The sequence below is a fragment of the Oncorhynchus masou genome, chromosome 17 (genome assembly GCF_036934945.1).
Source record: "Oncorhynchus masou masou isolate Uvic2021 chromosome 17, UVic_Omas_1.1, whole genome shotgun sequence".
NCBI lineage: Eukaryota > Metazoa > Chordata > Actinopteri > Salmoniformes > Salmonidae > Oncorhynchus > Oncorhynchus masou.
In genome coordinates this window covers 24,353,925-24,377,329 of record NC_088228.1, presented here as the reverse complement: position 1 = coordinate 24,377,329, position 23,405 = coordinate 24,353,925, and the positions used below count along the sequence as shown (strand labels likewise).

Here is a 23,405-nt window from a genome sequence, read left to right as displayed (position 1 = left end):
GGTTATTGTACGCGCATCAATAGTATACATGTAAAGCCCCAGCATCGTTGCCTTACATTCCTTGATTGACAGGTTTTCAGCTGCTCTGACCAATAAACACCATCCTAACGCACATTCACAAGATCATTGGATAGGGCGAACAAAAGGGATGAGATTTTGGAGCATCAAAGCCGAATCAAAAACAAAACGAATGTTCTGCCGCCTCTATTCAATTCAAAGGGCTTTATTGGCATGGGAAACATATGTTAACAATGCCAAAGCAAGTGAAGTAGATAATATACAAAAGTTAAACAATCAAAAATTAACAGGAAACATTACACGCACAGAAGTTCCAGTTGAATAAATACATTACAAATGTAACGATGTGCAAACGGTTAAAGTACAAAATGGAAAATAAATCAACATAAATATGGGTTCTATTTACAATGGTGTTTGTTCTTCACTGGTTACCCTTTTCTTGTGGCAACAGGTCACAAATATTGCTGCTGTGATGGCACACTGGTATTTCACCCAGTAGATATGGGAGTTTATCAAAATTGGGTTTGTTTTCGAATTATTTGTGGATCTGTGTAATCTGAGGGAAATATGGGTCTCTAATATGGTCATACAGTTGAAGTCAGAAGTTTACATAAACGAGTTAATGACTCCAACCTAAGTGTTTCAACCACTCCACAAATTTCTTGTTAACAAACTATAGTTTGTGCATGACACAAGTAACTTTTCCAACAATTGTTTACAGACAGATTATTTCACTTATAATTCACTGCATCACCATTCCAGTGGGTCAGAAGTTTACATACACTAAATTGACTGTGCCTTTAAACAGCTTTGAAAATTCCAGAAAAGGATGTCATTGCGTTAGAAGCTTCTGATAGGCTAATTGACATCTTTTGAGTCAATTGGAAGTGTACCTGTGGATGTATTTCAAGGCCTACCTTCAATCTCAGTGCCTCTTTGCTTGACATCATTGGAAAATCAAAAGAAATCAGCCAAGACCTCTGAAAAATAATTGTAGACCTCCACAAGTCTGGTTCATCCTTGGGAGCAATTTCCAAAACATCTGAAGGTACCATGTTCATCTGTACAAACAATAGTACACAAGTATAAACACCATGGGACCACGCTGCCATCATACCGCTCAGGAAGGAGACGTGTTCCGTCTCCTAGAGATGAATGTACTTTGGTTCGAAAAGTGCAAATCAATCCCGGAACAACAGCAAAGGACCTTGTGAAGATGCTGGAGGAAACAGGTACAAAAGTATCTATATACACAGAAAAACGAGTCCTATATCAACATAACTTGAAAGGCCAATCAACAAGGAAGAAGCCACTCCTCCAAAACTGCCATGAAAAAAGCCAGACTATGGTTTGCAACTGCACATGGGGACAAAGATCGTACTTTTTGGAGAAATGTAATCTGGTCTGATGAAACAAAAATAGAACTGTTTGGCTATAATGATTGTTATGTTTGGAGAAAAAAGGGGAAGGCTTGCAAACTGAAGAACACCATCCCAACCGTGAAGCATGGGGGTGGCAGCATCATTTGGGGGGGTGCTTTGCTGCAGGAGGGACTGATGCACTTCACAAAATAGATGGCATCTTGAGGAAAACAAAGTACGTGGATATATTGAAGCAACATCTCAAGACATCAGTCAGGAAGTTAAAGCTTGGTCGCAAATGTGTCTTCCAAATGGACAATGACCAAGCATACTTCCAAAGTTGGGGGAAAATGGCCTCAATCCCACTGAAAAAGCATGTGCGAGCAAGGAGGCCTAAAACCTGACTCAGTTACACCAGCTCTGTCAGGAGGAATGGGACAACATTCACCCAACTTATTGTGGGAAGTTTATGGAAGGTTACCTGAAACATTTGACCCAAGTTAAAGAATTTAAAGGCAATGCTACCAAATACTAATTGAGTGCAGGGAAACTTCTGACCCACTGGGAATGTGATGGAAAAAATAAAAGCTGAAATAAATAATTCTCTACTATTATTCTGACATTTCACCATCTTTAAATAAAGTGGTGATCCTAACGGACCTAAGACAGGGAATTATTAAATGTCAGTAATGGTGAAAAACTGAGTTGAAATGCATTTGGAAAAGGTACATGTAAACTCCCGACTTCAACTGTACATTTGGCAGGAGGTTAGGAAGTGCAGCTCGATTTCCACCTCATTTTTTGGGCAGTGTGCACATAGCCTGTCTTCTCTTGAGAGCCAGGTCTGTCTACAGCAGCCTCTCTCAATAGCAAGGCTATGATCACTGAGTCTGTACATAGTCAAAGCCTTCCTTAAGTTTGGGTCAGTCACAGTGGTCAGGTATTCTACCAGTGTACTCTTCTGTTTATGGCCAAATAGCATTCTAGTTTGCTCTGTTTTTTTTGTTAATTACTTGACAGATTGGAAATAAATATATTTTTGTTTTCTCATGGTTGGGTCTAAATCGTGTTGCTGTCCTGGGGCTCTGTGGAGTCTGTTTGTGAACAGAGCCCCAGGACCAGATTGCTTAGGGGACTCTTCCCCAGGTTAATCTCTCTGTAGGTGATGGCTTTGTTATGGAAGGTTTGTGAATCGCTTCCTTTTAGGTGGTTGTAGAATTTAATGGCTCTTTTCTGGATTTGGATAAGTAGCGGGTATCGGCCTAAATCGGCTCCTCATGCATTAATTGGTGTTTTATGTTGTACACTGAGGATATATTTTTGCAGAATTCTGCATGCAGAGACTCAATTTGGTGTTTGTCCCATTTTGTGAATTCTTGGTTGGTGAGCGGACCCCAGACCTCACAACCATAAAGGGAATGGGTTCGATAACTGATTCAAGTATTTTTTTAGCCAGATCCGAATTGGTATGTCGAATTTCATGTACCTTTTGAGGGAATAGAATGCCCTTCTTGCCTGGTCTCTCAGATCGTTATCAGGATCCGCTGCTCCTGTATCAGACTTACAGTGGGGCAAAAGAGATTATCAGTGGTCTTGTATGTCTTCCATTTCCTAATAATTGCTCCCACAGTTCATTTCTTCAAACCAAGCTGCTTACCTATTGCAGATTCAGTCTTCCCAGCCTGGGGCAGGTCTACAATTTTGTTTCTGGTGTCCTTTGACAGCTCTTTGGTCTTGGCCATAGTGGAGTTTGGAGTGTGACTGAGGTTGTGGACAGGTGTCTTTTATACTGATAACACGTTCAAACATGTGCCATTAATACAGGTAACGAGTGGAGGACAGAGGAGCCTCTTGAAGAAGTTACAGGTCTGTGAGAGCCAGAAATCTTGCTTGTTTGTAGGTGACCAAATACTTATTTTCCACCATAATTTGCAAATTCATTCATTAAAAATCCTACAATGTGAATTTCTGTATTTTTTTCTTCTCATTTTGTCTGTCATAGTTGAAGTGTAACTATGATGAAAATCACAGGCCTCTCATCTTTTTAAGTGGGAGAACTTGCACAATTGGTGGCTGACTAAATACTTTTTTTGCCCCACTGTATGTATGTATGTATGTATGTATGTATGTATGTATGTATGTATGTATGTATGTATGTATGTACTTACACACACACACACACACACACACACACAGAGATAAATCAGTCATCCCTGCAGTAAATCAATGAGCCCACTAGATGGTGGCATATTGTTCATGCAGCTTTTCAGTACATCACATTATGACCAAGGTAGGGTTTTATTATAGCTTTTCATCACATTACTGCCAAGCTGTGCACTGGGGAAACCCCGAGATGGGAAACTTAAGTTTAGCACTCTATACAATAGCAGCGCTCCACTGTAAAATACCAATAACCACCTCCGGTGTCCATCTTTTATTTACAGCACACCTTTTTGAGGCATTTGTCAGAATGTTTGAAAACATGCTTTTGTTTTTATTTCTCTGAATGTGACTCAAGCTGCCTGTGTAAAAAAGGATGAGCTACAATGCAATAGAGCAGTGGTGCCTCTCTGTCGTTCATAGATTTAGTAAGATTGTGGTTGGGGGGGGGGGGGGGGATGTGCATTGGGGGCTAAATCCTTGGCATTTCATCCTATAATCTTCTCTTCAAGGTCACGTGTGAATGAGTTTTCTATATCCACCAGAAAGTGGACATTGATCCAAAACGGAAGCACTTGGGCTCAGACTTTGCTATCCTCTTGGTGGGAAGGCCTCCGAGCCGGGGAGACTGGCTCAGCTGGGGATTACAGCCTGGTTTCATCTACCAGGTCTGCGTCCAAAATGGCACCCTATTACCTATGTAGTGTATGGCTTTTTCTACCGGAACCCTATAGTCCCTGGTCAAAGTAGTGCACTAGGGAATAGCGTGCCATGTGGAACGCACCCCAGGCTAGCGTAAGGGGGGAGCAAGGCTCACATGACATCACCACCCCATGCATGGTCTACTGGGCTGTTCTGTTGCTAAGGTTCACCAAGGAACGCAATTATCACACAATGCTCATTTGTGTGCAATTGGATTGTTTGACGTGTTGTGTGCTATGGGATATGGATGGTAGAATATTTAACCTTTAGATTCGGCTGTGGGTGTGTGTGTGTGTGCGTGCATGCGTGCGTGCAATAGTTTTTCCTCTTACTGTGTATTGTTCTCCTGAGTCCACTGACTGTGTCTCTCTATTGTTTCTCTGTCAAGGTTTATCAGAGGCTACTCCTCTGACACTGTCTGAACCCTCCCCATGCATCCTAAGTGACTGATGATGCTACTGCAACCTCAAGTGAGATACAAATCAAAAGGTAGAGCCCATCTTTGCTGCCAGATCTCCTTTCAACTCAGCAGGATTTTTTTCCATACCAGAACAACATACAGTACAACGTTATTTGGGTATTTCTTTAATCACAACTGGCAATTACAGTGGGGCAAAAAAGTATTTAGTCAGCCACCAATTGTGCAAGTTCTCCCACTTAAAAAGATAAGGCCTGTAATTTTCATCATAGGTACGCTTCAACTATGACAGACAAAATTAGAAGAAAAAAAAAATCCAGAAAATCACATTGTAGGATTTTTAATGATTTTATTTGCAAATTATGGTGCAAAAATAAGTATTTGGTCACCTACAAACAAGCAAGATTTCTGGCTCTCACAGACCTGTAACTTCTTCTTTAAGAGGCTCCTCTGTCCTCCACTCGTTACCTGTATTAATGGCACATGTTTGAACGTGTTATCAGTATAAAAGACACCAGTCCACAACTTCAAACAGTCACACTCCAAACTCCACTATGGCCAAGACCAAAGAGCTGTCAAAGGACACCAGAAACAAAATTGTAGACCTGCACTAGGCTGGGAAGACTGAATCTGCAATAGGTAAGCAGCTTGGTTTGAAGAAATCAACTATGGGAGCAATTATTAGGAAATGGAAGACATACAAGACCACTGATAATCTCCCTCGATCTGGGGCTCCACGCAAGATCTCACCCCGTGGGGTGAAAATGATCACAAGAACGGTGAGCAAAAATCCCAGAACCACACGGGGGGACCTAGTGAATGACCTGCAGAGAGCTGGGACCAAAGTAACAAAGCCTACCAACAGTAACACACTATGCCGCCAGGGACTCAAATCCTGCAGTGCCAGACGTGTCCCCCTGCTTAAGCCAGTACATGTCCAGGCCCGTCTGAAGTTTGCTAGAGAGCATTTGGATGATCCAGAAGAAGATTGGGAGAATGTCATATGGTCAGATGAAACCAAAATAGAACTTTTTGGTAAAAACTCAACTCGTCGTGTTTGGAGGACAAAGAATGCTGAGTTGCATCCAAAGAACACCATACCTACTGTGAAGCATCGGGGTGGAAACATCATGCTTTGGGGCTGTTTTTCTGCAAAGGAACCAGGACGACTGATCCGTGTAAAGGAAAGAATGAATGGGGCCATATATCGTGAACTTTTGAGTTAAAACCTCCTTCCATCAGCAAGGGCATTGAAGATGAAACGTGGCTGGGTCTTTCAGCATGACAATGGTCCCAAACACACCGCCCGGGCAACGAAGGTGTGGCTTCATAAGAAGCATTTCAAGGTCCTGGAGTGGCCTAGCCAGTCTCCAGATCTCAACCCCATAGAAAATCTTTGGAGGGAGTTGAAAGTCTGTGTTGCCCAGCAACAGCCCCAAAACATCACTGCTCTAGAGGAGATCTGCATGGAGGAATGGGCCAAAATACCAGCAACAGTGTGTGAAAACCTTGTGAAGACTTACAAAAAACATTTGACCTCTATCATTGCCAACAAAGGGTATATAACAAAGTATTGAGATAAACTTTTGTTATTGACCAAATACTTATTTTCCACCATAATTTGCAAATTAATTAATTAAAAATCCTACAATGTGATTTTCTGGATTTTTTTCCTAATTTTGTCTGTCATAGTTGAAGTGTACCTATGATGAAAATTACAGGCCTCTCATCTTTTTAAGTGGGAGAACTTGCACAATTGGTGGCTGACTAAATACTATTTTGCCCCATATGTCGGGCTATAAGAGCAGTGCATGGTGTGTGATACCTGAGAGAAGAGAGTGAGCTCAGGTGTGCTTATTCACCCCTAGGGACAGGATGACACACTACTGATAACAACAATGAGCAGCAACCAGAGAATGACTGCCTTCTTCTTCCATGTTGAATTATTTTGTTATATCTTGATTAGGTACCTTCAACAATACTGATGAACATCGTTTGCTGTAGAACATGCTTTGGTATTTATGTTGCACGTTTAGAGGTGACAGAAAATGCTAAAATATGATATTGTTTTCACCAAGCATCCCCTGCATGCTATGTGTACCTTTGTTTGAATTTAATGTGACCTTTTGTTTGACCTTTTTTATGACCTTTTATATGAATGATTTTTCTTAGGAAAACAGGTGCAACATGTGCGCTCCAGGCTACTGTATGTGAATTGTGTCTTGGGGCCATTCAGTGGTTTCACCTTGACAGTGTGTGCTGAAGGAATAGCAAACCTCTACATAATGCACATTTATTTCAAAGGGGGTTACATTGTGAGTGGGTGGTACGAATTTTGATCAACCTCCAAAACCTCCAAATCCACTCCCCCAGACCCAAATACACATGGTTTAACATTACTGATCTTGCCGTCTGCCTCTGTGGTGTGCCCTTTTGCCTCAGAGGAAGTGATGTGGCGACTGGCCCACGTTTGTACAGTAGTCATGTTGCTGCTCTATGCCAAAAGGGCCCCAGGACAGATGATGTCACCTCAACTAGGTTGAGAAAATGGAGGGATGACTGCAAGAGTGGAGAAGAAAATAGATGCTTAGACATTTGTTTTACTTATAGAACATTTAAAAAAAGTAAGAAATATATTTGTCAATCCCATTGTATTTATGGACACATAGCCCCATATAGGTTCAATAGATGTCCTCCATATGGGGCTAAATTGACCCCCAATTTATAATTTCAATTAAAAGTAGCAATATATACAGAAATATTTATTTCAAAAAGTAAAAACTAGTAGGCCTGAGAAGAGAAGACTAAACTCATGTCAGATTATACCTATTCACTTGATGGCTGTGTAGCGTAGGCTACAGATGGCTTGAAATGTGGGGAGAGAAGATATGCTCATCCTTGCATCACCAGGAGATGTCGTTAACTGTACCCGTACCCAAACAGCACAACGTTCTGACAACAAGGGGAATGTTAAAGACAAGGGAGCATTGGAGAGAGCAGGCGCCGCTGCCTTCTCTGCTGCACAGTGCACAACCCAGTGAACGGGTCTCCCTAGACTGCCCGTACCTATAGCGGTCTCTCTTGGCCATTCGGTGGATGCTGTCTTTTCGGGCAACACCAACGTCGGGCGTAAAGTGTGTTTTCGGACAATTCGTAAGGAATGCTTTACATATTTTACATGGTTTGAATTTTGGTTACCAATCGAGGGGAGTCGAGAACAACGCGGTTCCCCGGCATATTTTACAGTAAGCGCAATGTCATTCCAGTTGCTTTTCCAGCTGTCATACACTCCAAACAATTACAAAATAGGATGCATTTGTCAGTCGTCTCGGGAAGGGAGGAACAATCGCCAGCTCTGGCTTGCCTTTTGCATACATATCTCACCCCTTTGTTACTCTGCCAGATGTTTTTCCAGGGTCCGAAAGTGTAATATTTCAGATTTATTGTGGGCTATAGCATGCATTGATTGTGGACTGAAAATGGAATCCATTTGAGGACGATTCGCTAGCTAAAGCGGGGATGCTCTGAGAAAACACCCTATTACTTTCCGATTGACCTAAATTTGAGCGATATATTTATAAGATTATACTGGTCGACATCAGATCGCATTAGATGACCGTCATTCTTTTGTCTGTAATGCAATGCTGTAGAAAAGGTGGAAAGGTGAGATTAAATGTCTCATTTTCATAGCTGATGATGACTGCCAATAAGATTCATTCATTCTTAAATTTCTAGGCTATGCATTATTAGGTATTCTATGACTAGCAGGTCTTTCATCACCAAATGTAGCCTAGCTGCATAATTTCTGTCTATTTGAATAGGGTGCCTTGCCTCAGTTAGATCAACTCCATATAAAATTGTCCTCCTTTTTTTTTATTTGCATGTGATGCTTGGCGTTTGATCGTGTTTCGACTGCAATGCCTGGCATGAATATTTAAAGAATAGACAAATATAGACTTGTTTCCAAAACTCTTTTTTTCTATCAGGAATAATAACACTGATGTTAAGTTGAAGGTATAAGCCATGTTGAAACCATATACATAATTGAATTAAATGAGTTAATGGTTGCCCATGCCTATAGGTAAGGCTAGGCATGTATAGTTCAATATTCTACATCAGGCCTGTTTGTGTGTAAAGGGATGAGAAGCTCACATGGTCAAAATTCTATAGATTTTATGGACAAATCACCCTCATAAGCCCTGATAAATTGTTTCTATTTAGATACAATAGGACACATCCGGTGGTCAGATGTATATGATGTTTGTCTCCCCAGGGCCACACAATGACTATTGGCCCTCACTGGGTCATCAACAACAATGATAGTGTAGTAGTTCCTATCTGGATCACAGAAGCCTTGGCCTATTCTATGACTTTCCAATGTGTTCGGCACATAGGCCTACTAAGAGAGGGAGCCTTAATTATGGACAGGATGATTTGATACATTTTGTAAATATAATTAAAATGGTTAAGTGCTTGAGAAAAAAGGGTCAAAAGTCAAAAGATCTGCCTTCCAATTGCCCCACCTCCGGTTGTGTTATGATTTTGACAGTGGTTGGAGATATAAGCCACAAGGGTAGGGGTTGTGGTGGTCATATGGTAAGTTTCCCATTCATCTGTGGGCAAACGTGTCCTCGATACAAGGAAAACATTCCACTTATAGTTGACTGGGAGATAGGGTTCTGAAAGCAGTGTCACCCAATTTGTTATCAATTTGAATCATCCATTGTTTGACCTGATAAGCTTGCATGATAAGCGTTGTTTTTCTTCAAGGGAAATATGTTGAATGGGTTGTCGTCTGAGTGCAGGTTGCTGTATTCCAATCTTCAAAGCTGCAGATTGATATCATAGCCTGTCTGTCTCAGCCCCTGCCCAAGCCCCCGCCTCAGTTCCTTGTGTTGATGGAAGATAATGGACATAGGCCTAGGTCATCAATTCCATGAAAGGCTGTAGTAGTACAACAAAAAAAATCTAACATTTCAAACTAGCAGAATGCTGTTATTATCATTAAATATTTTAGTGCTGCACAAAATGGACCACATTAGCATTGGTAATAAAAAAGATAGTTTGTTATTAGTAACCAGTGGTTTTCAGTCATTTAGCCTATATGTTCATAGGCAGCAGGTAGACTAGTGGTCAGAGTGTTGGGCCAGTAACCGAAAGGTTGCTAGAACGAATCCTCGATGTTCTGCCCCTGAACAAGGCAGCCAACCCACATCTAGCAACCTTTAGGCCGTCATTGTAAGTAAGAATTTGTTCTTAACTGACTTGCCTAGTAAAATAACAAAAACATTTTTTTTTAGATCTGTCTTACTGCTGATTAGTGGTGTTGCTGACTGGCCCTATCTGTGAAGGCTAATTGAAACTCCAAAGAAAATCTTGCACTGACTAGAGGAACCAATGCATCATAGGTGCTGGAGGAGTTTTGATTTAAGTAGATTTTTCTGAAATACCATTTGTCACGTACTACAAATTTGTCAGTTATGAGAGACAGACAGTGACACATTTTTGATCAAATTAATAAGTAAGTATTTTGGTCTGCAGCGTTCTCAATTTAAAATGGCAGACTGGGATGTATCGCAAAGATTGTTAAGAGATTGTGACACACATACACCCCCCTACGTATTTATTTGGACAGTGAAGCTAAAACTTTTAATTTGGCTCTATACTCCAACATTTTGGATTTAAGATAAAATGTTTCACTTAGGCGACAGTACAGAATGTCACCTTTTATTTGAGGTTATTTTCATATATCTATTTTACTATTTAGAAATGAAAGCACTATGTATCTAGTAGTCCTCTTATTTAACTGTGTCCTAAGTATTTGGACAAATTCACTTACGTGTATTAAAGTAGTCAAAAGTGTAGTATATGGTCCCATATTCCTAGCACACAATGATTACACCAAGCTTGTGACTACAAACGTGTTGATCTTTGTGCCTCTGTAACTTTCTCACTCATCATCATTCATGATTATCCATAATCCATAATCCATTATTCATAATCCACATTAATGTAGATGTTTCTTATTTACAATAAAAGTGATTCCAAAATGACACAATACATCATGTACCATTCATTCCTATTGGGCACAAAATAATCGGAAACACAACCAAAACAAACTTCAAATTTATCCAACAAGTTTTCACTACTTCAATACAAATAAGTGAATTTGTCGAAATACTAACAACATCTTCAAATAGGTGGACTAGATACATAAAGTGCTTTAATTTCTAAACGATAAAAACAGATACGTATGAAAATACCCTCAAATAAAAAGTTGCATTATGTGCTGTTGCCTCATATGAAACATTTGATCTCAAATCCAAAATGCTGGAGTATAGAGACAAATTAAAAGTTTTAGCTTCACTGTCCAAATAAATATGTAGGGGAGTGTAGATGTTTCGGTTAGCCCACTGGGCGTAGGCCTATGTCTCAAAGGCTGCGTCTACACAGGCAGCCCAATTCAGATTTTTTTCCAACTAATTGGTTTTGACGAATCATATCAGAGCTTTTCACGGCAGATTTTTTTCAGAGCTGATTTGATTGGTCAGCAGACCAATTAGTGGGGAAAGATCAGAATTGGGCTGACTGTGTAAATACAGCCAAAGCCACACTTTATCGCTTTCCAAATCAATCAATACCTTTTAATGGTTGCCAAGTTGTTGCCATGATGGCTTTTGGCTGTGTGTGTGTCAGTTGTAGTAGATTTAGCCTAATGAACCGTCTATTATGGATTGAAAGAGACTGTGATTACTATTGCCCTGTATATAAGGTCAGGGCCACCCTTTAGCTCACTGTTGTAATGTGCTTTACCATAATGCTGTCCTTAAGTCACTTGAGTTGTGAAGTGGAAAATTACAACCACGGTTCGACTCAGTTATTGATTACTGATCACCCTTTAGAACACTATTCATTTTTCACTCTGTCCCCGTCTTGTTTCCTCTCCTTTTTTAATTCTACATTTATCTCAGTTTGGATTGTTGGAGGAACAGCGTGTTTTAGGGGAAGGGAGGGGGTGGGGGGCTGGGGGGGGTCTCTTATTGCCTCCCTGTTTCTCCTCTCTCACCCTCTCCCTCTCAGTTTCTCTTCTCTCTCCCTCCCAGTTTCTCTTCTCTCTCCCTCCCCGTTTCTCTTCTCTCTCCCTCCCCGTTTCTCTTCTCTCTCCCTCCCCGTTTCTCTTCTCTCCCTCCCCGTTTCTCTTCTCCCCTCTCCCTCCCCGTTTCTCCTCTCCCTCCCCGTTTCTCCTCTCCCCTCTCCCTCCCCGTTTCTCCTCTCCCCTCTCCCTCCCCGTTTCTCCTCTCCCTCCCAGTTTCTCCTCTCCCTCCCAGTTTCTCTTCTCCTCTCTCCCTCTCCCTCCCCGTTTCTCCTTTCTCCCTCCCCGTTTCTCCTCTCTCCCTCTCCGTTTCTCCTCTCTCCCTCTCCGTTTCTCCTCTCTCCCTCTCCCCCTCTCCTTCCCCGTTTCTCCTCCCTCTCCCTCTCTCCTCTCTCCCTCTCCGTTTCTCCTCTCTCCCTCCCCGTTTCTCTCCTCTCTCTCCCTCCCCGTTTCTCTCCTCTCTCTCCCTCCCCGTTTCTCTCCTCTCTCCCTCTCCGTTTCTCTCCTCTCTCCCTCTCCGTTTCTCCTCTCTCCCTCTCCGTTTCTCCTCTCTCCCTCTCTCCTCTCTCCCTCTCTCCTCTCTCCCTCTCCGTTTCTCCTCTCTCCCTCCCCGTTTCTCTCCTCTCTCCCTCCCCGTTTCTCTCCTCTCTCCCTCTCCGTTTCTCTCCTCTCTCCCTCTCCGTTTCTCCTCTCTTCTCTCTCCCTCTCCGTTTCTCCTCTCTCCCGCTCCGTTTCTCCTCTCTCCCGCTCCGTTTCTCTCTCTCTCTCTCTCCCCCCCGTTTCTCTCCTCTCTCTCCCTCCCCGTTTCTCTCCTCTCTCTCCCTCCCCGTTTCTCTCCTCTCTCTCCCTCCCGTTTCTCCTCTCTCTCCTCTCCCTCTCCGTTTCTCCTCTCCCTCTCCGTTTCTCCTCTCTCTCCTCTCCCTCTCCGTTTCTCCTCTCTCTCCCTCCCCGTTTCTCCTCTCTCTCCCTCCCCGTTTCTCCTCTCTCCCTCCCCGTTTCTCCTCTCTCCCTCTGTTTCTCCCTCTCCGTTTCTCCTCTCTCCCTCTCCGTTTCTCCTCTCTCCCTCCCCGTTTCTCCTCTCTCCCTCTCCGTTTCTCCTCTCTCCCTCTCCGTTTCTCCTCTCTCTCCCTCTCCGTTTCTCCTCTCTCTCCCTCTCCGTTTCTCCTCTCTCTCCCTCTCCGTTTCTCCTCTCTCTCCCTCTCCGTTTCTCCTCTCTCTCCCTCTCCGTTTCTCCTCTCTCTCCCTCTCCGTTTCTCCTCTCTCTCCCTCCCCGTTTCTCTCCTCTCTCCCTCTCCGTTTCTCTCCTCTCTCCCTCTCCGTTTCTCCTCTCTCCCTCTCCGTTTCTCCTCTCTCCCTCTCTCCTCTCTCCCTCTCTCCTCTCTCCCTCCCCGTTTCTCTCCTCTCTCCCTCCCCGTTTCTCTCCTCTCTCCCTCTCCGTTTCTCTCCTCTCTCCCTCTCCGTTTCTCCTCTCTTCTCTCTCCCTCTCCGTTTCTCCTCTCTCCCGCTCCGTTTCTCCTCTCTCCCGCTCCGTTTCTCTCCTCTCTCTCCCTCCCCGTTTCTCTCCTCTCTCTCCCTCCCCGTTTCTCTCCTCTCTCTCCCTCCCCGTTTCTCTCCTCTCTCTCCCTCCCCGTTTCTCCTCTCTCTCCTCTCCCTCTCCGTTTCTCCTCTCCCTCTCCGTTTCTCCTCTCTCTCCTCTCCCTCTCCGTTTCTCCTCTCTCTCCCTCCCCGTTTCTCCTCTCTCCCTCCCCGTTTCTCCTCTCTCCCTCCCCGTTTCTCCTCTCTCCCTCTGTTTCTCCCTCTCCGTTTCTCCTCTCTCCCTCTCCGTTTCTCCTCTCTCCCTCTCCGTTTCTCCTCTCTCTCCCTCTCCGTTTCTCCTCTCTCTCCCTCTCCGTTTCTCCCTCTCTCCCTCTCCGTTTCTCCTCTCTCTCTCCCTCTCCGTTTCTCCTCTCTCTCCCTCTCCGTTTCTCCTCTCTCTCCCTCTCCGTTTCTCCTCTCTCTCCCTCTCCGTTTCTCCTCTCTCTCCCTCTCCGTTTCTCCTCTCTCTCCCTCTCCGTTTCTCCTCTCTCTCCCTCTCCGTTTCTCCTCTCTCTCCCTCTCCGTTTCTCCTCTCTCTCCCTCTCCGTTTCTCCTCTCTCTCCCTCTCCGTTTCTCCTCTCTCTCCCTCTCCGTTTCTCCTCTCTCTCCCTCTCCGTTTCTCCTCTCTCTCCCTCTCCGTTTCTCCTCTCTCTCCCTCTCCGTTTCTCCTCTCTCTCCCTCTCCGTTTCTCCTCTCTCTCCCTCTCCGTTTCTCCTCTCTCTCCCTCTCCGTTTCTCCTCTCTCTCCCTCTCCGTTTCTCCTCTCTCTCCCTCTCCGTTTCTCCTCTCTCTCCCTCTCCGTTTCTCCTCTCTCTCCCTCTCCGTTTCTCCTCTCTCTCTCCCTCTCCGTTTCTCCTCTCTCTCCCTCTCCGTTTCTCCTCTCTCTCCCTCTCCGTTTCTCCTCTCTCTCCCTCTCCGTTTCTCCTCTCTCTCCCTCTCCGTTTCTCCTCTCTCTCCCTCTCCGTTTCTCCTCTCTCTCCCTCTCCGTTTCTCCTCTCTCTCCCTCTCAGTTTCTCCTCTCTCTCCCTCTCCGTTTCTCCTCTCTCTCCCTCTCCGTTTCTCCTCTCTCTCCCTCTCCGTTTCTCCTCTCTCTCCCTCTGTTTCTCCTCTCTCTCCCTCTCCGTTTCTCCTCTCTCTCCCTCTCCGTTTCTCCTCTCTCTCCCTCTCCGTTTCTCCTCTCTCTCCCTCTCCGTTTCTCCTCTCTCTCCCTCTCCGTTTCTCCTCTCTCTCCCTCTCCGTTTCTCCTCTCTCTCCCTCCCCCCGTTTCTCCTCTCTCTCCCTCTCCGTTTCTCCTCTCTCTCCCTCTCCGTTTCTCCTCTCTCTCCCTCTCCGTTTCTCCTCTCTCTCCCTCCCCGTTTCTCCTCTCTCTCCCTCCCCGTTTCTCCTCTCTCTCCCTCCCCGTTTCTCCTCTCTCTCCCTCCCCGTTTCTCCTCTCTCTCCCTCCCCGTTTCTCCTCTCTCTCCCCATTTCTCCTCTCTCTCCCCATTTCTCTTCTCAGTGTGTCTCTGTCTGTCTCTGTCTCCCAGTACGAAGTGCAGTCAGGTCTGTGGATATCAAAGAGGACTTCAGCCATTGTTTGGACTTAAAACCTCTCTTTTCATTAGCCTCCCTCTCCAAAGGCTGCTCTGACACGGACTAATCACCACATATATTTGTACACGAGGCTGAACATTATAGCATTAGAAACCCAGAATATAGTGCTTATAAGTATTGGAGTACAGTGGAAGGATCCTTTAAATACGCAATAGAGAAATTAAGTTGTACTTCTATTCTAACATATGTTTTTTTAATCTCATTAATATTTGTGTTGTTATTGTGGAGAATAATCTTTTAAAAACAAGTGTTGTCAATCCTACAGGGATTTACACATTTCAGTTTAAATCAGCTTTGATCTTTAAGATGCTGAAAATAAAAAAATAAAAAAAATAAGAAAACATTCATCACACTAGGGACATACCAGGGTAAAGTGATGTTTGTGTTTTATATTGCTGTTGAGATACATAATGAAGGCTAGGGATAAGGTATGTAGAGTAAAGACAAAGTAACTGCAGACATATACAGCTCAAGTCGGAAGTTTACATAAACTAGTTTTAATGACTCCAACCTAAGTGTTTCAACCACTCCACATATTTCTTGTTAACAAACTATAGAAGTCGGTTAGGACATCTACTTTGTGCTTGACACATGTCATTTTTCCAACAATTGTTTACAGACAGATTATTTCACTTATCATTCACTGTATCACAATTTCCGTGGGTCAGAAGTTTACATACACTAAGTAGACTGTGCCTTTAAACAGCTTGGAAAATTCCAGAAAATGATGTCATGGCTTTAGAAGCTTCTGATAGGCTAATTGACATCATTTGAGTCAATTGGAGGTGTACCTGTGGATGTATTTCAAGGCCTACCTTCAAACTCAGTGCCTCTTTGCTTGACATCATGGGAAAATCAAAAGAAATCAGCCAGAACCTCAGAATTTTTTTTGTAGACTTCCACAAGCCTGGTTCATCTTTGGGAGTAATTTCCAAATGCCTGAAGGTACCACGTTCAATCTGTACAAAGAATAGTACACAAGTATAAACACCATGGGACCACGCAGCCGTCATACCGCTCAGGAAGGAGACGCGTTCTGTCTCCTAGAGATGAATGTACTTTGGTGCGAAAAGTGCAAATCAATCCCCAAACAGCAGCAAAGGACCTTGTGAAGATGCTGGAGGCAACAGGTACAAAAGTATCTATTCACAGTAAAACGAGTCCTATATCGACCTAACTTGAAAGGCTGCTCAGCAAGGAAGAAGCCCCTGCTCCAAAACCGCCATAAAAGAGCCAGACTACGGTTTGCAACTGCATATGGGGACAAAGATCGTACTTTTGGAGAAATGTCCTCTGGTCTGATGAAACAAAAATAGAACTGTTTGGCCATAATGACCATCGTTATGTTTGGAGGAAAAAGGGGGAGGATTGCAATCTGAAGAACACCATCCCAAATGTGAAGCACGGAGGTGGCAGCATCATGTTGTGGGGGTGCTTTGCTGCAGGAGGGACTGGTGCACTTCACAAACTAGATGGCATCATGGGGAAGGAGAATTATGTGGATGTATTGAAGCAACATCTCAAGACATCAGTCGGGAAGTTAAAGCATGGTCACATATGGGTCTTCCAAATGGACAATGACCCCAAGCATACTTCCAAAGTTGTGGCAAAATGGTTTAAGGACAACAAAGTTAATGTATTGGAGTGGCCATCACAAAGCCCTGACCTCAATCCTATAGAAAATGTGTGGACAGAACTGAAAAAGCATGTGCGAGCAAGGAGGCCTACAAACCTGACTCAGTTACACCAGCTCTGTCAGGAGGAATGGGCCAAAATTCACCCAACTTATTGTGGGAAGCTTATGTAAGGCTACCCGAAATGTTTGACCCAAGTTAAACAATTTAAAGGCAATGCTACCAAATACTAATTGAGTGCATGTAAACCTCTGACACACTGGGAATGTGATGAAATAAATAAAAGCTGAAATAAATCATTCTTGCTACTATTATTCTGACATTTCACATACTTACAAATAATGTGGTGATCCTAACTGACCTAATACAGGGAATTTTTACTTGGATTAAATGTCAGGAATTGTGAAAAACTGAGTTTAAATGTATTTGGCTAAGGTGTATGTAAACTTCCGACTTCAACTGTAACTGGTATACTGAGATATACTCTCTTATGCTACTTACCTCATGTACGTAGAGGAGTTGGTTTGCCAAACTATACTTGTGTCATAAGTAACCTTGCCTGAGACCTGAAGACTCGTATTAGCTCCCAGACCTAATGCCTTGGCTTTGGCTCAGCTGGATAAGGAGGTCTTGAGTTGTGCAGATATAACTCAGTATCCTATATCTGTCCGGTTTACATGTGCATGAGGATAAGCAAGTCATCTTTTCACATATCATCATTTCACCAATTCTGCTACCCGTGGATGGGCAGGGACGGATATAGCTTAGCGCTCCAAATGTTCTGGATTTTCAGATTCAAGTCAGGAGAGACATGCTGTGCTCAGTGAACATTTTCACTTGTGATGATAAAATCCTCTGACACATGAAATGTGAGCGACAGCAGTGCTCCTACGCTATATTTGTAGATTTATGGACCACACCTACTCCAGGGCATGTTTCATCATTTGACATCATTTTTTCATTTGTTAAGTAAAAAAAAAAAAAACAAGAACAGGAGAATACCCAACTAACTGCATCTTCCATTAGGCCTACTACCATAAGTACTAATAGAACTAGCTACTGTTATTACATGCAGAGTATCTGTAAGCCCCTTTTTCCCCTCTGTAGTTGTTTGAAATGAAGCATGACTTTTTCAGATCTTTCTGATGTGTGATTTCTCTTTATACTGATCTCCATCCATCTTTCATGTCATCACCACTTCTTTTGTTGTTCATGAGGAAAATCCAGTATATGGTACATAGATGTGAGAACAGTACCATAGTGTAGTTTGATACTTTGATGCTAACACATAATTATTTAGTTATGTCATCTCTACTGCAGGCCTTCAAAAGTAAATCTGATGTATTATGGATGTACTGTACTGGCAAGCAAAGTTGTGCTACTGAGAATATCAGTGAAAAACACTGGTTTGTTGTTGATTCAGCTTTCTTTCAATTCCATTCTACATCTGAAGTCTTGAAATGTAATGTTTCACCAGTCAAGCTGTAATATGTTAGCAGCACAACGTCAGGGGGTCTCAATCCTGATGTTCCACCTGGAACAGCCAGGCCATGTACTGTAACATCAATAGCTGGGTGGCAGTTACACCCATTTAGCCCAGGTCTTTGCTCTGTGATCACTACCTTTTGAATCATTTGTGTGTTGAAGTCACTCGGCAAAACTCGTGCTTGCTCAGTAGATCTAAATGCATAATTCATGATGTTGATGATATTTTTTAGATCTTATTTAGATTAACAGTAGCAGATGGTCCTGAGACAAGGTTAGACCTATTATTATAATAAAGACTCACTTTAGTGGGTTTAAAGCTAATTTTAGTTGGACGGTGTCTAATAGTGGGACGGTGTCTTTGGGTCTAGATGTCTTCCCAGCTCCACAAATACAGATGTTGCTGTCCTTTTACTTTATGACACCCAGCCCACAATTAGCACATCAACATTGGTTGGCTGTGGTATTGCTTTGAGAGAAGGGGGTGTTTTATGCTACATGTCAAAGGAAATATTCATAGGCATCATGCTACACAGATGTAACAGTGTCATGCCCGTAGCACAGAACCGATCATCAGATTGACTTTGGTATTGAGCTGCATATCCATCAATAACAAACAGGGTGTATTTGGAATGTGTCCCTGCTTCAAGGTCAATTTATTCACTGTATAGTGCAGTGCATGGATGGACTGTGCGTGTGCGGATGTGGCAATGCTGTGGATGATGCCGAAAGGGACGTGAGAAGCTTTGAACTTCCTCCTCTCCTCCCCCACGCCGAGGTCATCTCCTTTCTTCCCTGCTGTCATGTCATCAGATGACCAGCAGGGGTCACCTCTGGTAACATTCGCTACAACCAATTATGCAGATGGCGCAACCGTGTCAATGATCACATTATCTTAACATGCAGATAGATAGGCATGGTGGTGTAATGTCCTCTAATAATGTCCTATAAAATTATGTTTACGCAAGAGGGTTGATATGGGTTACAATGCATATCCTCTTTAGTAAGACATTCAACCAATGTAATGGACACTGATTGGGTATTCTTCTGTTATCGTGCCGTGGTGCAGATATTGTAAATGTCAGTGGCTGTGTGTGAGGTAGGTTTACTCACTAGGTTAGTAGGGACTCTGCTGCCACCACAGTCACATGTACAGTCAACATTCACCAGTGAGGCTGATGCCTTGGGAAGGAAAAAAACAACCAGGCCATGCAGCTCCTGTAGCTATACTACTGGCTTCACAGTCCCAACCTCACATTGGACGATTAATGCCTTGACTGCCACAATCTCAACATAGCCAAGGGTTGGTTTGGTTCATAGTAGCAGTAGTAGTAGTACAGTAGGTCATGAGGTTAAAAGCCTTGGAGCACTAGCTAACCCTCCGGCCTCATCATCACTGGAGAACACAGTATTCACAGGAACTCGCATTCAAATGCATGACATCAGGTGCAAACCACCCATGATGCACTAGAACACACTATCATAATGGGACTGTCATAGCAGCTTGAATGCCTAACTGATTGAGATGGAGTGAAGTCATTTTTGGGGTCATACAGAATACACAATAAATATTGGGCACATTAATGCTACATTACACAAAACAATCTAATAACAATGTTATGTTATGTGTGTCTAATTTTTATTGTGTAATTGCTGCTGTGGTCAAAAAGAGACATTGGTCTCAATGGGACTCCCTGCCCAAATAAAGATTAAATAATGATCAAGGTAGTAAATGAAAGAAACAGGAAGCATTTTGATTGAAGTAATTGTTTGGCAATACCAGCTAGCTTATCTATTACAGATGTTGGATCTTAATTTGATCACCCTGTTGCTAGTGCTGGGAATTGCAATACGATATTATTAAAATACCTAGGTGCAGATATGTATTGTGATTCTCACGATTCTTAATGTATTGGGATTCTATGTTCCAAACACATCGCTAACCATGTCTGTTGCAGAGGGACAAGAAATAGCCATGAGAAAATGTGTTTTGTTTAGTTAGTGCATGTTCATGTGCAAAACATGTTCTCCATCTTCTTTTTTTTAAATGGTGAGCCAACAAGCTTGAGAAGGAGAAATACAAGAGTTTTTGGTGCAGGTACATCTCACTACCGCTAGCTAACGCTACCGAGCAAAACATTTAAAGTATATATTTTACAAATCAATACTTGGGAGTAAAAATATCAATATAATATCGTAAAAAATTATGCAGAAGAATTGAAAATGTAAAACGTGTAGCTTATTGTGGTTTAAAAAGGCTTCTGAAGCTTGTCAATAGCAATTTGAAATTTCAGACTTGATCAAACCCTACAAAAAATGTAATTAATTATAATCCACATTTCCTGTTGCTGCAGGATTATTTTCCTGCTGTGGCAAACTGGCTCTAATTAAGATTCTACATCTGTACGAGTGTTGTTACATTGAAAATGTGGTGTTTGTTTAATGAAATTAGCCTGTCAATAAAACATAGCAGACACTGGCATTCTATTGAGGGTAAACAAAATTCACTCCAACCTAATCAGCACAGAGTTTGTAAGAGAAAATGTTAATAATGCACTGGGGCTTGTTTTATCACAGCAAGCCCCACATAATTACACTTTATCATTTGTGTCACGCTCAGCCATCCTTTGAGAACATTATTCCAGGAGGTCTTTAATTGCCTCAGCTTGTGCTCAGGGCCGGCTCCAGGCATAAGCAACGTAAGCGGTCGCCTAGGGCCCTGGCCTGTAGGGGGCACCCGACCCAAAAACATATTGTTGTTGTTTTTTAGGAACTCAGTCGGGGTCTCAACTTACTGTTGATAGTTAGAATAGTAGAATGCACAATGTGCAAGTTCGAAAGTTTGTTGTGCATCAGCAGTCACTGACAGTCACTCAATTAGCCATGTCAGACAATTTTTAGATTGGTAAGTTAGTCTAGCTAGTTATCATGGCTGAATACTGACCAGGCACGCAGGGCACGTGCCCAGGGACCCTGACCTCCAGGGGCTCTCCATTGATTTTGACTCCATTGAGTCACTCTCACACAGATATTATTAACATTGTAAGTCATGACAAAATGAGTAGAATTGCAGGAAATTAGCATGGCAAAAGGGGGAGAATTATAGGAAATCAGTTTTAAAACTGCAAAAATATCTCTGCCCCATGGAAAAATGTGTAGAATTGCATGAAATGTGTTATTAAATTGCAAAACTTTATTTCCACCCCACGGCAAAATGTATAGAACTGCAGAAAACTTGCTTTAAAAAAAACTTCTGGGCCCCATTGCAGAATGTGTAGAATTGCAGGAAATGTACTTTAAAACTTCCAGTCAAATCTCACGTAGGGCCCCCAAAAGGCTAGAGCCGGCCCATGGAGGCCTATCATGTTAGTAAGTTTGCCTTAAATCTTTATAAACCTAACCTATCAATATGTAGACCCCGGAACTATTGTGGCAGCTTGTTATCATTGAAACTCCTCATGAAAAAAAATGTGTATAGCTCATTTTCACCAGAGGTTAATATTTTCCGTAAGAAGCCAAAAGACAGACTATGGTCATAAAAGGACTTATACCTGGTACGTCACAGGAACATGATACTAATGTCAGTGGGTCTCATTAGTATCCTGGTCGTCAGCTGTGAATTTGTATTTTTCTGTTCCCTATAGTGCTAATTGAGATACAATATGCTTCAAGTTCTCATTTCACACCGCAACAACCCTACATCAATTCTATATTCATGTTCCCGCCCAATTAATTAGTGTCAGAGGGCATCACTACACAGCAGGCCATACTCTCCATCTGAAGTGGACGCTTACAGACAATGCATTGCAACAAACCATCCCCCTTTTTGTTTATTCGAACACTGAGATCCCAACGGTCTAACAAAATGTGCTGAGGTGAGTCAAGTCTTTGGTTAGCGGAAAAACACATTTGTGTTAACTCCGGAGGGAACATTCTGTCTTAATGGGATGTAATTGGACTGCAATACTCACTGTTGACAGTTGTCCCAAACCAGAGATTGGGATAAACAATTTGAAGCGGTTGTTGAATGTGCCATGCCTAGCTATTTATTTTTGCCGGAATATCTGCAGTTTTTTCCCCCTTTCTCGTCTGTACAGACTTGAGGCGTGTAGGAAAAGTCTCCAGACCAACTTCCTGAGAAATATAGCGGCTCCCCCAATGTCATTACTGCTAACCAGGGCCAGTTTAACGCCATACTTTAGAAATGCTGCTTTCCTGCTTCCTTCCTGCATTTCTCAAGGTGATCACAGATCTCATATTGTTTGTTGTGTGTGTGAATTAATATGGTGGGAAACCGTGTCTTGCTCTCAGCTACCACCCAATTCTGTCAAGTCAGTGTTGGAGGGAAGAAAGGATTTGTAGGTTGACAGCTAGGCCCTACAGACTGGTGTACTACAGTAGAGATGTCAAATGTACTGTCTCTCCAGATTATCACTGGGGAGAAGCCCCATGGTCACTACTTACCGTAGGTTTAGAATTGATGTTACCATGGACATCTCTGCATGTCCAACAGTGGTTTCATAAATGTATTAGAATATAAAAGCTGTGAAGGTTAGAACATAAAAATTCAGAGGTAGATTTTTTTTAAACATTTTAAAAGAAGGCCTTCTTACCTGCTGTCTACCTGTATCCACTGGTGTGTCTCAATCTGCAGATGGCTTCAAAGCCATCATAATGGCATGATACTGCCCAGAGAGCTTTAATCAATAGCCTCAAATGGCTTCCCTCTCAGATATTTTTGCCAACCTGATAATATTACACTCTATTGCACCCAGAGGTCTTTATCACAACATTGCATAATATGGAATTGCTATTCTGCAAGAATTGTATCTTCTCAAATGTCATGCAGGGAAAGTTTGACGATTTCAGAGGTCTTTATTGTTCAAGGTGTTATGGGATTATAAAAAATAATGCCGCATTTTGCACTCTGCTCCTGAAGACTGATAACCTGTCAGTGGTTTCTGCATTCCCCAGCATCTCCCGCCTGCAGCCTCTGCAGTTACTGACTATACTGTAGGATTCTCTCAGGCAATTTGATTTCCTCTCTCATCGAGGGCATGCATCATACATATTGTGCTGGGCAAAAAAAGTAGAAAACCAGCACCAATTCTCTCTGGCACTTTTTGCGAGTGTATTCCTTGGCTATTACCATGAATAATGCATATTTGTCATTGTTAAACGCCCAGAGTGTATTCTTATAGTTGCCAAAACCATCCTCAAGTAACATTGAGAATACAACATGTGAATCAATATTGCGTGCCTGGTGTAAGGTTAAGCAGCCCATTACTAAACAGACATTTAAAAAAAACTTAGATGGGTCTCCTTTGACATCTTGACAGGAGCCTTTTGATGGTAATGAACTTGTGA

At 42.7% G+C, this 23,405-nt stretch overlaps 1 protein-coding gene across 1 annotated transcript in view; it reads left to right on the top strand.

Annotated features, from left to right (window-relative positions):
- Positions 1-23,405, top strand: part of LOC135558743 (catenin delta-2-like) — a 142,946-nt gene that overhangs the window by 26,386 nt on the left and 93,155 nt on the right. Inside the window, exon 3 of the mRNA XM_064992829.1 lies at positions 4,630-4,730. The gene's annotated coding sequence lies outside the window, so the exon portion shown is untranslated. The remainder of the gene's footprint in view (positions 1-4,629; positions 4,731-23,405) is intronic.